Genomic DNA, 16,547 nt, shown 5'->3' with positions numbered 1-16,547 from the left:
CCCCTGGGTAGGCTTCAGCAGGTGGGATGGGGATGCTCAAAGCCCCCCAGTCTGGGCCAGGCTCCTGGCAGGCGTGCAGAGGAGGGCTTGGATGCAAGGGCCCCTCAGGGCCCTGGCAGCTGCAGATGCCAACCTCACCTCTTCATCTTTCTCCCACTCCTTGCTCTGGGATTGTGGAGCTGGGCTCCCATACAGCTTCTCTGACCCTGAAGTGCCCTACCAGCCTCCTGCTTCCCCGCCTTGGTCCCTGCTGTTCCCTCCGCCTTGAACACCCTTCCCGCTCATCAAGCCTGTTGAAACTCTACCAGTGCTCCCTCCCCTGGAACACAGGCCCCAAAGCCACCACCAGCTCTCCGCACTCAGGCCGTTCTGACGTTTAGAGCCATCTGAGATGGTCGTCACACACCGCCTGGGGGGACCCTGTCAGCCCAGCTCCTCTCCACCCCACCAGACCGCATGTTCCCTAAAGACGGGGACTGGGCCATACGTGCTTCCCACCCCCAAGGCCCAGGCGGGTCTGGCACAGAACAGGCCCCCTGCGGTTTCTTGGCCAGGTGACCTCAGCCACGGGGTCACCCCTGCTCCTTCACCAGCAGGAAGTCCTTCCTTGAATCACAGGAAGCCGCTCCAGTTACAGTTCAAGACTGTCCTGATCACACTGGGGAAAGGACAGTGTAGCCACTCGCTGGCGATTCCCTCATCAGCTCCCCGATATTTACTCAGTCGACGTTTACTGAGTGTCTGTGTGTCACAGACATCACGCTGGTCAAACGTCACTCCCTTCAAGGGGCTCACAGTCTAGCTGGGAGACAGACGGCCTGACCCGACACAGGGAAACCGGCGTACGCGTGTGCGTGGGCGCCTGCCAAGAAGGGGCTCTGAGGGCATAGCAGAGAGAGAGGTGAGGAAGGCTTCCTGGAGGAGGCGAAGGTGAAGCTGAGCTCTGTAGGCTGAGTAGAAGCTCTCCAGGAAGGCATGGGAGCAACACACATGAAGTCACCCAAAGCAGAACTACATGAGGCGCCTGCCTCTGCCACAGCACTGCCTACTCCGCTGTGACGGCCTCCCCTGCCAGACCACAGTCCCCTGAAGACAGAGACGGCCTATGACATGCCCAGTCCTGGCCCAGGCTCATCGCTCAGGAACATGTGCCGAGCCAATGAGCTGAACCGAGGAGGCCTGGCTGATTGGCGTTGATAGCTCCCCTCAGCAAGGGAGCAGGCCACGTCTCCAGGCCAGGAGGGCCCCCAGTTTGGCTCCACTGGAGACGCAGGCCCTCAGAGAAGAGGGGGAGCAGTCAGGGGGACCAGTGGAAAGAGCCCAGGGCTGCACGTTTCAAGCCCCTTGTTCTATGTTCAGCTCTTCCTCTACTTTTCTGGGTGGCAGTGTGTACGTCACTTTCCCTCCTCTGAACCCTAGTTCCACCAAACTGCAATGAAGTCCTTTCTGATGGAAGACTGTCACAGATATAATTGGTACAACCACCTGCTGCCTTGAGAGAACCTTTCTGGTTCCAACATGCTGCACTTCTGATCCCAGGGACCATGCTTAGCAGCCTGAACCACCTGCTTCCCTGCAAGACATTCGGCCCCCTCCCTGCACGGTCTCCCCAAGGCAGGGTGGGGCAGGCAGGCGCCAAGCTAAAGGGCTCCAAGTCAGGAGCCGAGGCCCCTTCTCTCTCTCCTCTTCGGTGCTGCTCAGTCACTGACGTGGATCTCGCCCCTTCTGGCTGTGCCCCTCCCCAGCACGCACTTGCATGCCTAGCACCTCATCATGACTCAGGCGCCCTCTGAGGACTCTGCCGTCTCTCACTCCTCAGAACGGACCAGCGGACAGAGCAGGGAGACCAGCTAATTGGCTCAGAGGCCCCGCCCGAAGTCCCAGGCCAACTGTGTCCAGGTCCCCAGCTGAGAGCCTGTCCCAGACCTGCCTGCATTGGGCACTTCCCTTAAAATGCCCACAAGCCAGGGGAGACACGGGCCCTCGGGCCCATCTCCCGTCCTGGCTGCCAGAGCTCCTGGCAGGAAGGCCATCCGGAGCGGATGCCGTACGCTCAGAGAGGGAGCGTCTGCCAGTGGCGTGACCTGGCCCACATCCCCCAGTGAAGAAAAGAGAAACAGCCCCTATCCTCACCCGCTCGAGCTGCTTTCCTGCGGCCCCGGAGAGGGAAACTGCCACGTTCTGCCAGGATACTGCCTCCGGGAGGCTCCAGGATCTTCCTCCAGGGGGGGTGGCTTCGTCTGGCAGGGCCCGTGGGGCAAGGGTGTGTGATGCACGTCGCAGGCAGAGCGGCTGCCGCGGGGCTGGGGGTGGTGAGGGGACACAGCTGCCGCCCCTCTGCTGCGGCGCTGGCAGTGAAGAGCAGGCGTGCAGATAATTGGGGTGACGTCCTGGTACACTGAGGAGACCCACTTCCAGATGGCGCGGAGGGCCCACTTAGAACAATTAGCCAGGGGAGATGACTCCACCTGCTATTTTTAGAGGGTACCACATCTGGAGGTGGTATCTTTTGGCTGGAGATGTCTGCACCAAAGGCCGGGGGATTTGCATCATCTTCTGTGATCAACTCATCAAGACTTCTCCACCATGTTTTCAGGCCTTCAGATGACAAGCCATTCTGGTGTTTTATGCACGGGGCCTGGACCTCGAGCACACTCCAGAAATATCTTCCAATAAGTGCTCAGTGCTGTGCTGGGTGGGGAGAAAAGGGCCCAGGCAAACTTGCTTCCTGTAGCCATATTTCCAGCTCTGTCCGCAGGGCATGGTGCTGAGCAGTTTGGGAACCAGGCCTCAGGCATGGGCTAGGGGTGCTTCTCTGGGTTCGTGGGTCTGTTTGCTGGGTGTGCAGCTGATATGTGGTCCGAGGATCCCCAGGGAGCAGGCCACAGACAATGAGATTCCCACCTGTAATAGGGGAGGAGACCTGCCTCCGAGTAGAACTAAGCTAAACACACTGCAGGGGAAAGTGTGAATTTACACACCCAGACCCCAGGGGACAAAGCTGTGCCTTTCTTGATCTCACAATCCAACTTAGCTCTTGACCCCTGTGTCCACTGTGGCAGGCAACCATCCAGCCATTGCACAGGAGACCCAGTCTCTGCAGGACTTTCTTAATCAATTGTCCATCAACGTAGCACTCCTCCCCTCTTTCTCCCTTCTCTGGCCCCAGGGGAGATGAAAGCTGCAGGCATTAGAGGAAGGGACTCCTGCCTCTCCCGCTGGCTGCCTCTGCCCGATGCTGGTACTGGTCCTGGACGTTCCTTGTCTGGTCTTTGTCCACTGGCTTCTGGCCATGCTGTGACTGCTGTTGCCACTGGTCTCAGCTCACCAAGTACACATGGTCACTCAGTGTCCTTCCTGTTCTGATGCAGGATGTCTCCAGATCTGCCCACCCTGCTCTCAGCCACTCCCTCACCCCTGCGGGGCCCAGCATGTTCGCAGATGCTCCCTCGTACCACGCCTGGAGTCTTTTGGTGTTCCCTGCCCCACATCTCTTCCCTCTCCCCTCATCACCCTGCCAACCCTCACCCCTCAGAGCCTTGCTCCTGGAGGCCTTCCCTGACTACCGGTCTACTCCAGACAGTGTCCCTTCTCTGCAGCAGCCCAGCAGCAGGCCCCACTTGGACAGCCCACGAAGCACAGGACTCTGGGCGTCTGTGGGTGTCCTCTCATGTCTCACACTGGTGGATCCGTCCCTGCTGGGAAGTCCCTGAGGGTGACCACAGTCCTCTCCTCCAACCTTCCAGGACTGGGCCCCCAGCTGGGCCTCCCCGGGCCAGGCTGCGCTCCCCTGCGGTGGGGGGGGGGGTCTGTTTCTATGACCTTCTTCACACTCTCTGGTATTCTCTAAGGTTTATAAATCAACACATAACTCAATTTTAATAAAAGTCTTTCTGATTTTTCTTAAATAAATTAGTCTTTGATGAATAGCTGTCCCCTCACCCCCTGGTCAGAAAGGTAGGACTGAACAGTGACTAAAAGTGGGGGATTTTACCAAAGTTAGGAGAAGAAAGGAAAAACAAAGATCAGAGCAGAAATAAATGAAATAGAGATGCAAAAGGCAATACAAAATATCAATGAAACTATGAGCTGGTTTTGTGAAAAGACAAACAAAATAAACATAACTTTAACTTGACTCACCAAGAAAAAAAGATGATAGGACTCAAATAAATAAAATCAAAAATTTTAGAGGAGAGATTACAACTGATACACAGAAAAACAGAGGATAAGAGACTACTATAAACAATTATATGACAACAAATTGGACAACGTAGAAGAGACTGATAAATTCCTAGAAACATACAAATTACCAAGACAGAATCATGAAGAAATAGAAAACCTGAACAGACCAATTACTAGCAAGAGATTAAATCAGTAATCAAAAACCTTCCAACAAACAAAAGTCCAGGACCAGATGGTTTCACTGATGAATTCTACCAAACATTTAAAGAACAATTAATACCAATCCTTCTCAAACTCTTCCAAAAAATAGAAGAGGAGGGAATATTTCCAAACTCATTTTACGAGGCCAACATTACCCTGATACCAAAACCAGACAAGGACACTACAAGCAAAGAAAATTACAGGCCAATGTCCCTGATGAAGATAGATGAAATAATCCTCAATAAAATATTAGCAAACTGAATTCAATAACACATTAAAAGGATCATACCTCATGATCAAATGGGATGTATTCCAGGGTTACAAGGATGGTCCACATCTGCAAATCAATGTGATATACCACACTGAAAAAAATGAAGGCTGAAAATCATATGATCATTTCAACAGATGCAGAAAAAGCACCTGACAAAATTCAACATCCATTCATGATTAAAAACTCTCAACAAACTGTGTATAGAGGGAACGTACCACAACTTAATAAAGGCCATGTATGACAAGCCCACAGCTAAAATCATACTCAATGGTGACAAGCTGAGAGCCTTTCCTTTAAGATCAGGAACGAGACAAAGATGGCCACTCTCACCACTTTTATTAGCCATAGTCTGGAAGTCCTAGCAAGAATAATTAGGCAAGAAAAATAAATAAATAAAAGGTATCCAAATTGGAAAGGAAGAAGTAAAACTGTCTCTATTTGCAGATGACATATTGTATATAGAAAACTCCAAAGACGCCACCAAAAAACTGTTAGAAGTAATAAATGAATTCAGTGACATTGCAGAATACAAAATCAATATACAAACATCAGTTGTACTCCTACTCATTAACAATGAATCAACAGAAAGAGCAATTAAGAAAACAATCCCATTTAAAATTGCATAAAAAGAATCAAATACCTAGGAATAAATTTAACCAAGGAGGTAAAAGATATGTACAGTGAAAACTATAAAACAGTAATGAAAGAAACTAAAGAAGAAACAAATAAATGACAAAATATTGCATGCTCATGGAATGGAAGAATTAATAGTTAAAATTTCCACACTACCCAAAACAATCTGCAGATGCAATGCAATCCCTATCAAAATTCCCATTGCATTTTTCACAGAAACAGAACAGACAATCCAAAACTTTGTATGGGACCACAAAAGACCCCCAAATAGCCAAAACAATCTTGAGAAAGATGAACAAAGCCTTTCCTGATTTCAAACTATATTACAAAGCTATAGGAATCAAAGCAGGATGGGATTAGCATAAAAACAGACACATAGATCAATGGAATAGAATAAAGAGCTGAGAAATAAACCCATGCATATATGGTCAGTTAATTTACAACAAAGGTGGCAGGAATGTACATTGGGGAAAGGATACTCCCTTCAAAAACCGGTGTTGGGAAAACTGGACAGCTACATGCAAAAGAATAAAACCAGACCCCTATCTTACACCATACACAAAAATCAACTCCAAATGGTTTAAAGACTTGAATGTAAGGCCTGAAACCACAAAACTCATAAAAGAAAACAGGGGGTAAGGTCCTGGATGTTGGTCTTGGTGATGATTTTTTAAATTTGACACCAAAAGAAAAGGCAACAAAAGTAAAATTAAACAAGTGGACCTACATCAAACTAAAAAGCTTCTGCATGGCAAAGGAAACCACCAACAAAATGAAAAGATAACCTACTGAATGGGAGAAGACATTTTCAAATCATATATCTGATAAAGAATTAATATCCAAAATATAAAAAACTTATACAACTCAATAGCAAAAAAAATAAAAATAAAAATCCTGCAAAACAAAAAACAAATGAATTGATGAAAAAATGGGCAAAGGAACAGAATAGGCATGTTTCCAAAGAAGACATACAGATGGACAAGAAGTACATGGAAAGGTGCTCAATATCACTAATCATCAGAGAAATTCACATCAAAACTACAATGAGATATCACCTTACACCTGCCAGAATGGTTGTTATCAAAAAGACAGGAGATAACAAAGTCCTGGAGAGGGTGTAGAGAAAAGGGAACCCTTGTGCACTGTTGGTAGGAAGGTAAAGTAGTGCAGCCACTATGGAAAACGGTGTGAAGGTGCCTCAAAAAACAAACAAACAAAAAACTATCATGTGATCCAGGAATTCTATTTCTAGGTATATATCCAAAGAAAACAAAATCATTATCTCAAAGAGATATCTGCACCTATGTTCACTACAGCATTATTTACAATAGCCAAGACACTGAAACAACTAAGTGTCCATCAACAGATGAATGGATAAAGAAAATGTGGTACACACAAAATGGAATATTACTCGGCAATAAAAAGGAGGAAATCCTGCCATTTGCGACAAAACAGATGGACCTTGAGGGCATTATGCTAGGTGAAATAAGTTAGACAGAGAAAGCCGAATACTATATGATCTCATTTATATGTGGAATCTAAAACATAAAATAAAATTAAAAGCCGAATTCACAGAAAAAGAAAACAGAAGCAGTTAGTTGCTAGAGGCAGGGGTTAGAGGAAATGTGGGTAAAAGTGAACAAAAGATACAAACTTGCAGTTACGAGATTAAGTTCTAGGGATGTAATGTACAGTGTGGTGACTTTGGTTAATAATACTGTATTGTATAGTTGAAGGTCATTAAGAGAGTAAATATTAAAAGTTCTCATTATAAGAAAAACATGTAATTCTGTGAGATGATGGATATTTACTAAACTTATTGTGGTGATCATTTTGATCATATATATATCAAATCATTATGTTGTATACCTTAAACTAATGCAATGTTACATGTCAATTATATCTCAAAACTGGGAGAATCAAACAGGTTATTCAATAATCTCACTTTTAAGGACGGAAAAAAAGAATATATTAATTACACCGAATCGGAGGTATCACTGATGATTAAATGGACCATTCCTTTTCACCATGAAGAAACACACCAAAAAAATGCCCCCAATGAAACCATAATGAGCCACAGATTGTAGGATACATCATGAGTTCAGAGATGTTAAAATGACATAGGTATCCTCCAACTGATAAAATACTACATTGTGTTATTTTCCTTTCATTGTAGAATAAACTACCCACCACCACCACCTGCAAAAAAAGTGTAGGCTTTTGGTTCAAATCCCCACTCAGCTCCTTATGTTGACCTGGGTGGGTTCTTACCCCTCTTTAGCTTCAGTGTATCAAGTCTAACTGGGAATAATAACCATGCCTCCCTCCCAGGACTGTTGGGAGGGTTAACCGCCCTCAGCACAGCACCCTGCACAGAGTTAAGGGCTCGGCAGAGGACAAGACTCGCTGTCACTACTATCCTTGTCACCTTTGTCCTACTGACAGAGCCAAGCTGGATGGACTCATTCCCAGGAGAATAGGGCCTCTAACACTCCCCCCGGCTGGGCCCCTGGGCACTCTCCATCCATTTTTCTGTGAAAAATGCCATTGTCCCCCAGATGAAATGGGCTACTTTAGGCCAGGGGTTTGTCTTTGCAAGAGATAAAAGGGAGACATGAGTCCAGAAGCACCTGCTTCCCAGGCCACCAAGGTGGGAGCTGTTCTGGGGGCACATGACCAGGTTGTCAGAAGCAGCCTCCTGGGGCCTCAAGACCAGAGGCCTTGGGCCTCCAGCGTGGCAAGAAGGAGTGTCAGGCAGGCAGCAGTGGGATTTGTGCCCCACCGGGCTGCCCCCCATGGTGGGCACACAGCTGAGCCATCTCTGGGAGTCTGGCATCACCCAAGCCAGGGCCTGGCCCAAAACAGGAGGAAATAAAGAGCTACGTTCTCACGCAAAGCAACTGGAGCTGTCAAACTTGGGGAAGAGAAACCCACAAGTGAGCAGCACAAAGTGAAAGGAATTTCCACACCAGCTCACACTCGCCAGTCACACCTGATCTAATATCATCCACTCGGGGGTACGTAGGGGCTTGTGAACCCTGTAATCAGATGAAAAATTGGAAGCTCAGAGACACTCAGTGATTTATCTGTCACACCACAAGTGGGGGAGGGAACTGGAGCCAGAGCCCATGGGCACACTGGCCTTCGGGTCTAGAATTTTCCCACTGAAAAGCCAGTGTCAGCAAGAAGGTGGGTGTTTACTAAGTGGAACATACGAGATGGCCATTTTTGCCAGGCAAAAGTTGAAAAATACCCAGCAGTTTTCTTATGTTTCAGCCAATATTTAAGGTGATGTGCACTCTGGGAAGATCCCCTGCCTCCCTGCAAATCTCTCCCTGCCCTGGTACCTGCTACTCTACCATTAGCAGTATGCTCTTTGGCACCCATCTTTTACAAAGTACAGGCCCCTCCAAGGAGTAAACAGAAAGGCAAGAAGGGTCATTCACACTCTAGTGTAAATTAGTTCATCTGGCCAGTCAGGAGAACAGAGCTGAGCAACAGAACACTGTGGGAATGGAAGCTGCTAAGGAGAGGGTGAAAGTGGTGATGTGAAAGGGAAGAAGAGGGCAGGAGTGACCACGAACAAAGGGTCCAAGAAGGCTGTTGAGTCTGTTTCACCATTATACTCCCAATCCTTAGCGATAAAGATTTGCTGAGTGCCTCTGAGAAGCCACCTGGCCTCTCCGAGGCTGAGTTTCTCCTCTTCTGGTGGGGACGAATGGCCCTGCCCACTTAGCTCAGAAAGGACAGCGTACAGGTGGCCTTGGGAAGCCTGAATTCCAAGGCTCCTCCCAGCTTGGACCTTGTCCTTGTGGCAGTTGGGATGTTTTGCCCCAAGGGGAGGCAGCAAGCCATCCAGGACCCTGGAGTTTTCATGAGTGTCTCTGCTCTCCTCCAGGGGGCTTCCTAACCTCCAGCAGTCAAAGCTCCCACTGACTGCACTTACTGAATACCAGGATCTGGCATGGAGATCACTGTCCCCCGTGTACAATGAGGAACGAGGGCACAGAGGCGGGAAGAAGCCCGCCTGGGGTCACACAGCCTGGGAAGAGTCAGAGCTGAATTCTAACCCTCATGTGGCTGATTCCAAAGCTCCTGCTTCTACTCTTTGGTTCTGCCCGCCAAGGCACTGCGGCTGGGGTCCCTGGGGGTGAGAAGTGGACTAGGGACTCCGTCAGGTCTCTGGGTATACCCAGCTCTGACCCCCTCAGTGAGGCTCCCTGGGCACCCAACAGATGGAGGGTAGGCTTTGAATTCTCACAGACCACAGTCTCACAGAACAAGCTGGGTCACATGACGTGGGGCAAGGGCCCCGGCACATGCCTCAGACCTAAGCTCCTGGGCAAGGCCTTCTGAGAAATGGCAGGATGGAGTCCAAATTCTGAATGATTACAGACCTGGGTTGGAATTCTCACTCTGTAGCTGCACGATTTGGGGGGAAGTGGCTTAGCCTCTCTGGTCTCCAGCTTCTCCATTTAAAGGCCTCCTTTGCAAAGGCATGGAGGCCTCCTGAGAGGACAGGACTTTTGTGAGAAAGGACTTTGGCTACACATCACTAAGCTAAGGTCTCCCTGCCCAAGAATTCTGTGAATCTATACCATCTCCTAAACACACCAAAAAGTGAATATTATTATCCTAATCTTATAGATGAGGAACTATACTAAGAGAGGCAAAGTAACTTGCTAAGTATCATACAGTTGAGAAGCAATAGAACTGAGCTTTAAAAGTAGGTCTTCTGACTTCAAATTTAAGTCCTTCCCAGTACACCACACTGCCCTGGGTGCTCTAAAACTGAATTTAGAGATACTTCTAGCCACCTCAGTTTAGCCACATCTTTTCAGAAGCTCACAGGCACAGGAAATTCTTTATTGTGAAATATACATACAAAAGAGCATATTAACATAAGTATTTAACAAAAGGAATAATAATGAAATGTATATATACTTAAAAGTAATGTCTTTGATGTTCCGCAGTTTCACCAAAATTTATGTGGCTGTGAATTTCTACTTATCTTGTTTGAAATTTGTTGTGCTTTTTAGATCTGAGTTTTGGTGTCTTTTAACAATTCTTGGAAAACGTTTCCAAGCCATTATTTCTTTGAAGACTGCCACTGCCCCATTATGTCTACAATTATCTCCTTTTGGAACTCCACGTAAATATGTTAGATCTTCACACCCTACCCCTCACGTCTCTTAATCTTGCCTTCTTGTTGTTCATATCTTTGTCTGGACTTCATACTAGACAGTTTCTTAAGAATTCTCTTAGTACATTCATTTTCTCTTCAACTGTATCTAATCCTATTGTATCTACTTCTGTGTCTATTGTATATGCATCCACTGAATTTTCCATTTCAATTATTATTTTTTCCTAGAAGTTCTTTCTGGTCTTTTATAAGTCTACATTAAAAAAAAAAAAAAAGTGTCCTAGGAATTCCCTGGCTGTTCAGTGGTTAGACTCTGTGCTCTCAATGCCAAGAGCCCGGGTTCAATCCCTGGTCGGGGAATTAAGATCTCACGTGCCACACGGTACAGCTAAAGATAAAAAAACTAAAAGAATTAAATAAAATAAAATAACCATTCTTCTCAGAAAAAAAAAGTGTCCTGTGCTGTTTTAATATTTCCAAACCTTTCTTTTATTTCTTAAAAGACATTAGGCATAGTTATTTTTCATGTCTGCTCATTTTAATATCTTTAGTCTTTGTATGTCTGCTTCTGCAGCCTGTCGTTTCTGCTGATTCTTATTCATGGTGCCTTGTTTCCTGGTATGATTTTGTGACTTTTTGACTTGAACTAAAATGTTCCTTGGAACTATACATCTATAAGAAATCTTTGAGTCTGGGCTGAATTTGGCTTCCTGCAGAGATAATCTGTTTTTGTTTCTGCTGGTCACCTATGGGAAGCATTAACTCAGGACCATTTTAAACTAGATTCTCTACTTAAGGATTTCAGACTACACATTACTTTGGACCACATATCCATGTGAGAGTCAGCTTTTGATTACCACAAGAGGTATTTTTCCCCATCCACACAGGGCTAAGTTGTCCTTGCTCTCTCTTCTATGGAGTGGAGTTTATTTCTTGGTTACTCTTATACTGATGGTGTAGCCTCTGGGGCACAAGCTTTATGCAGGGCTCCTTTAAACTGCCCACTTGGGCAGGCCCCAGGATTTACCTATTTTCTCCCATTACCAGCACAGCATCAACAGGGAGGCTTAAGGTCACCACCAGGTTTGGAAGGTTCTGGAACAAAAGCCAGCACTGTGCTCCATCCCCATGTCCACACTCTCCATTCAGTTTCAGTCTCTGTGATTCCCTACTTTCCTGCCAACTCAGTAGTATATTACAATTTCTAAAACATTTAATCTGATATATCATTGTTTTCATTTGAAAAGTTGTTCAGGGTATTTAAATCATCATTGGGAATTCCCTGGCGGTCCAGTGGTTAGGACTGCACACTTCCACTGCACAGGGCATGGGTTTGATCCCTGGTCGGGGAACTAAGATCCCACATGCCGCAGTGTGGCCAAAAAACTTTTTTTTAATTAGAAAAAAAAGGCATCATTGTTTCAGAAATGAGTCCTCCACAGACATTTTGGGTAAAATATAAAACACTTCCTGTCTCAAAGCTAGATTTAAGCAAATTTGGGCTGCTGGCAAATATTTTTCTAAAACACCATTTTCCCTTTTCTTTCTTCTTTTCAGTAACTCTCCCCCACCCTTAATTCTCATTGTTGTTCTCTCCCTCCCCTTGATAGAAATAAATGAATAAACTAATTAATGTTAATGTATTAATGACTAAAAACAGTTGACCCCCATCCCCTGGTATATCACATATCGTACTTATTATGTTACATATTAGGAAGCTTCTTAAATTTTTCTCTTCCTTAAAGATTTACATTTTGAAGGATCCTGGAGAGGACAGCATTTGAGTGAAGGGGTGACTCTGATTTAAATTCCAGGATACTGCCAGGCAGGGACTCCCCTCCCCCTGCCCACAGGCTGGACTGCATAAAGACTCCTCCCTTGAGAAAGCCCCCTCTGTACTCTAGACACCAGGCTGTATAACGCAGGCCAAGGAATTAATACATTCAGTTGTGAACTGGGCAGCCACACCCACAGGTTCCTGGGGGCATCCAGACCCCTCACCCAGCAGACCTGCCATGGAACTGTGAACATTAACACACTGGATCTCGCCAAACCTGGTGGATGCTGAGCTCACAGCAGATGACACTTTACAAGCCCACACAGCTTACTCTCCTCCCCCAGCTCTCACTAGCACTTCCCATCCTCTTGCTCCTGGCGGGGAGTGGGGTATTGGGGAGGTAGAGTCACTGATGGATGCAGGAAGAAAAATGGATTCTAGTGTTATCAGCACGGAAAGCTTCTGAGTAACGCTTAAAGTACACGTGTGAATGTGAGATCCTGGGAGCATGCACAAGGCTCTCACACAGCCTCTGGCCCAGACAGCGATGAGAGCCCCAAATACCCTCTGCCCATCCCTGTGGGGTGCTGCCCTCTCTTCCATCCTGGCTTTCAATACAAGACAAACTTTGGGGTTCTAGACAGCTGGCCTATCTGCTCCTTCCCCTGTAGGATGGATCCAGGGATGCATTGTGGGCAAACTTCCAGCATTTCCTTGAGGGACCTCAGGTAGCACTTCCTCTCATGCTTATTGATGGTGTTCTAGTTATATATTGCTGCATAATGAACCACCCCAAAACTTAGTGGCTTATAACAACAATCATTAATTTTGTTTATGAATATGCAATTTGGGTAGAGCTTCGTGGGGAAATCTCGTCTTTGCTCATTAGCTGGGGCAACTCAACCAGGGCTGGAGATAACCAGCCCTTCCAAGATGACCTACACAGCTGGGAAGTTGGTGTCACCTGTTGACTGGGGCTTCCTCATAGCATGCCGGTTGGGTTCTAAGAATAAATGTTCCCAGATATCCAGGCAGAGACTGCAAGGCTTCCTATGATCTAGCCTCAGAAGTCCAGGACATCATCTCTGCTGTATCCTAAGTCACTAATGGCCAACCCAGACTCAAGGAAAAGGCAATCAATGCCACTCTCAATTGGAACAGTAAGAAAGAAGAGGCAGCCATCTTTAATTTACTACACATGAGTCTGGGTGATCAGGATCGTTTTAAAATTTCAGAGTGTGTGTGTATGTTGGGGATGGGCAATCATTTACCCATTCCTTCAATAAGCACTTTGGAGCATGTCCACAGGGTCGTTCAAGACACGTCCCCACTCTCAAGGAGCTCCCAGTCATGTGGGAGATGCAGACACAGATGGATGAATGTGGATATTTATTTATCCATTCAACCTACATTGTCTGAGCACCTATTAAGTGCCAGGCCCAGTGCTGAGGCACAGGGTGGCCAAGCTGGTCAGATCCTGTCCTTATGAAGGTCACAGTTTGTCAGAGCATTCAGACATCAAAGCTGGTACCACAAGAGTGTGGTGAGGGCTCAGAGCACAGCTGCATGGAGCAGGGAGGGTCTCTGGCAGGCAGATGTGTCACTGTTTCCCTAAAAAAGAGGTATGCAAGCAGAAACCTTCAGTAGGAGTTTGTGCAGATGAAGGGGAGGAATGAAGTGTATTTCTGGTTGGGAGAACCGTCGTCCCATGTGAAGGCTCAGAGGCAAGAAAGAGTGAGAAGCTCTTCTGGGCTTCAAAGATGTTCAGTTTGGTGTGTGCTTGCATGTGCACGGGGTGTATGCGCCTGGGTGTGTGTATCTGTGTGTGCACATGGGAAGTATGTGCGAGTCTATGTGTGTACATGCACATGTGAGTGCATGGGTGCATGTGTGTGTGCCTGTTGTCTGTAGGAACACCAGAACCTCCTCCTCTGCACCTGCCCTAAGCTGATGAAGTGTCCCCACTCTGCAATCCAGAGGTCTAGGGAACAGCACCCTCACCCCTGCTGCCATACATCTCAAGGGCACCCATGGCCCACCCCCTTTGGCACTTTGGCCGGGAGTAGACACACACCACTAGCTCCCCATGCAGGCATGTGTTGACATGGCTGTGACTGGCGTGTGGCACTGAGGAGGCATGCTCCAGGCCCAGCCTCAAGGCAACCAGTCCACCACCTCCTCCAGGCTGCTGGGGCATCCTTGGGACCTCCTGCCTCCCCTGTTGGAGCTGCGTCTGACCCGAGCTCAGGGTGACACGAGAGAAGGGTGCCAGAAGGGACCCTACCACTGATCAGATTGGACTGCCAACTGCAGCCTAGACCAGCCCTTGCCCATCTTTGGGCTTCAGAATTCATTGTGAGAAGGGGACCCACCCTGTGAAGAAGAGACTCCCTCCCATGTGAGTCAGGGAACCCCGCCCCAAAGACATGTACACAAAACTCTTCAAGACCCACTTTCTAGTTTCAGGTCTACTTCCCCGCTAGTGGGGTTAGGGGCTGGAAGGAGTAGGCAGAAGAGGTGGGGAGGTGAGGAACAAGCTGGGCCTTCCTGTGCGCAGTCTGGAAGGTGGTCCCCAGGGAAAGCTGTCCCAGCACCACGTCTCCACTTCGCCTACTCCCCAGCAGCACACCAGGAAGAGAAAGAAGAGAGGACAAATACTAATCAGGGTAGTAATAACGGTCTCAGGACTGTTTTAGTCATTCTCCTTTGGCCCTCCTATTGCCCTACAGGCATTTTCCTTCTGTCGGGACTTGGTTCATTTGCACATGATCAACGGCAACAGCAAAAGCTAACAATGACTTTCACAAGGTGAATGTTTCTCTTTCACGTAAAAGAACTTCAGTGTCCAGCCGTCTAGGTCTGGTAAAATGACTCCATGAAGTCTATAGGGACCCAGGATCCCTCCAGCTCACTGTTCTGCAATCATCTTCATGTCCAAGATGGCTGCTAGAGCTCCAGCCATCACATCTGCAAACAAGGCAGCTCTCTGTCTTTCGTTTATTTTAGTTAAAAAAGTTTTATGGAGGTATAATTTACCTAAAATAAAAGGCACACATTTTAAACATAGAATTTTATGAGTTCTGCCCAATTTAAAACACCCATGTAACCACCACCTTGGTTGAGATATAGAACATTTCCACCTCCCTAGAAAGTTCTCTCATGTTCCTGCAGTCAATGCCCCCCTTTGACATTATAGATTAGTTCTCCTGTTCTAGAACTTCATATAAATGCAGTAATTCAGTATTTACTCTTCTGTGTCTGGATTCTTTCATTCAGCATAATGCTTTTGAGGTATATCCATGTTGTTGTTTGTATCAGTGGTTTGTTCCTTTTTACTGCTGAGTAATACCCTATAGTATGGATGGGCCACTGTTCACATGCTGATAGACACTCACCTCTTTCTTCTCCTTCCCTTCTAGGAGACTTTCTACAAGTTCCATGTAACATTTCCTTTGGATTTCAATGGCCCTAAATAGTCACGTGGCCACACCTGGAAATGTGTCTCTTTAGTTGGGTAGCAATGGGATTTTTTCTAGGAGGAAGAGGAGGGGAGATGTGCGGTACAACTAGTGGGCTCATTTGACAGACTGAGAAACCAAGATCCGAAGAAGCAGTGATTCCCCTAAAGTCACCCAGGTCCTCATGACAGAGGTGGGTCAAGGCTCCAGATTTAGGGCCTTTTCCATCTGTCCCCAGCAGGCCACTTCACATCTAGTGGGTATTCCCCATTGGCCAATGCCCACTGAGTGTGGGTACTGGGCAAGAGCAACGTGAAGCAGCCGGCTGGCCTCAGGAAGGAGGAATAACGCTGATACTGGGGAGCACTGGACTGGGCATTCACTAAGCACCAGGCCGGGCTAATCATAAAGCCATCCAGTAGGCTAGTCACTCCGGTTTGCCCCATTTCTCAGACGAGGAAACCACTTAGAGAGGTTAAGTAACTTGTCTGAGGTCACACAGCTAGCAAATGGCACCTCTGGGTATGGGTTCCAGACCTTCAGTTCTGTTGAAGGCAGGTTCGGACCACGAAGAAAAATATACTTTGGAGTTCCTCAACATCCTTTCCAACAGGTAGAGGAGGTTCTATCCTGAGACCTGTACATAAACAATCCTTCCAGAGCCCCGCCTGTCAGTCTCAGGGGCCTGCCGCAGACTCCTACTCTCCTAATTCACCCAGGACCTTTTCTCCTAACTCTGCTTTCCTCCGTTTCATGCCTATAACGTATTAACATGAACAACAGTGCTGACGGCAGCTCAGCTCTAACTGGCTCATGCTGGAGTCTGACTGATGAGTTTCATCAGGGACAAAGACTAAACAGGTTAAGATGATTAAATTTTCT

Source organism: Mesoplodon mirus (genome assembly GCF_964341445.2).
Source record: "Mesoplodon mirus genome assembly, chromosome: 6".
NCBI lineage: Eukaryota > Metazoa > Chordata > Mammalia > Artiodactyla > Ziphiidae > Mesoplodon > Mesoplodon mirus.
This window is presented reverse-complemented; position numbering follows the sequence as displayed.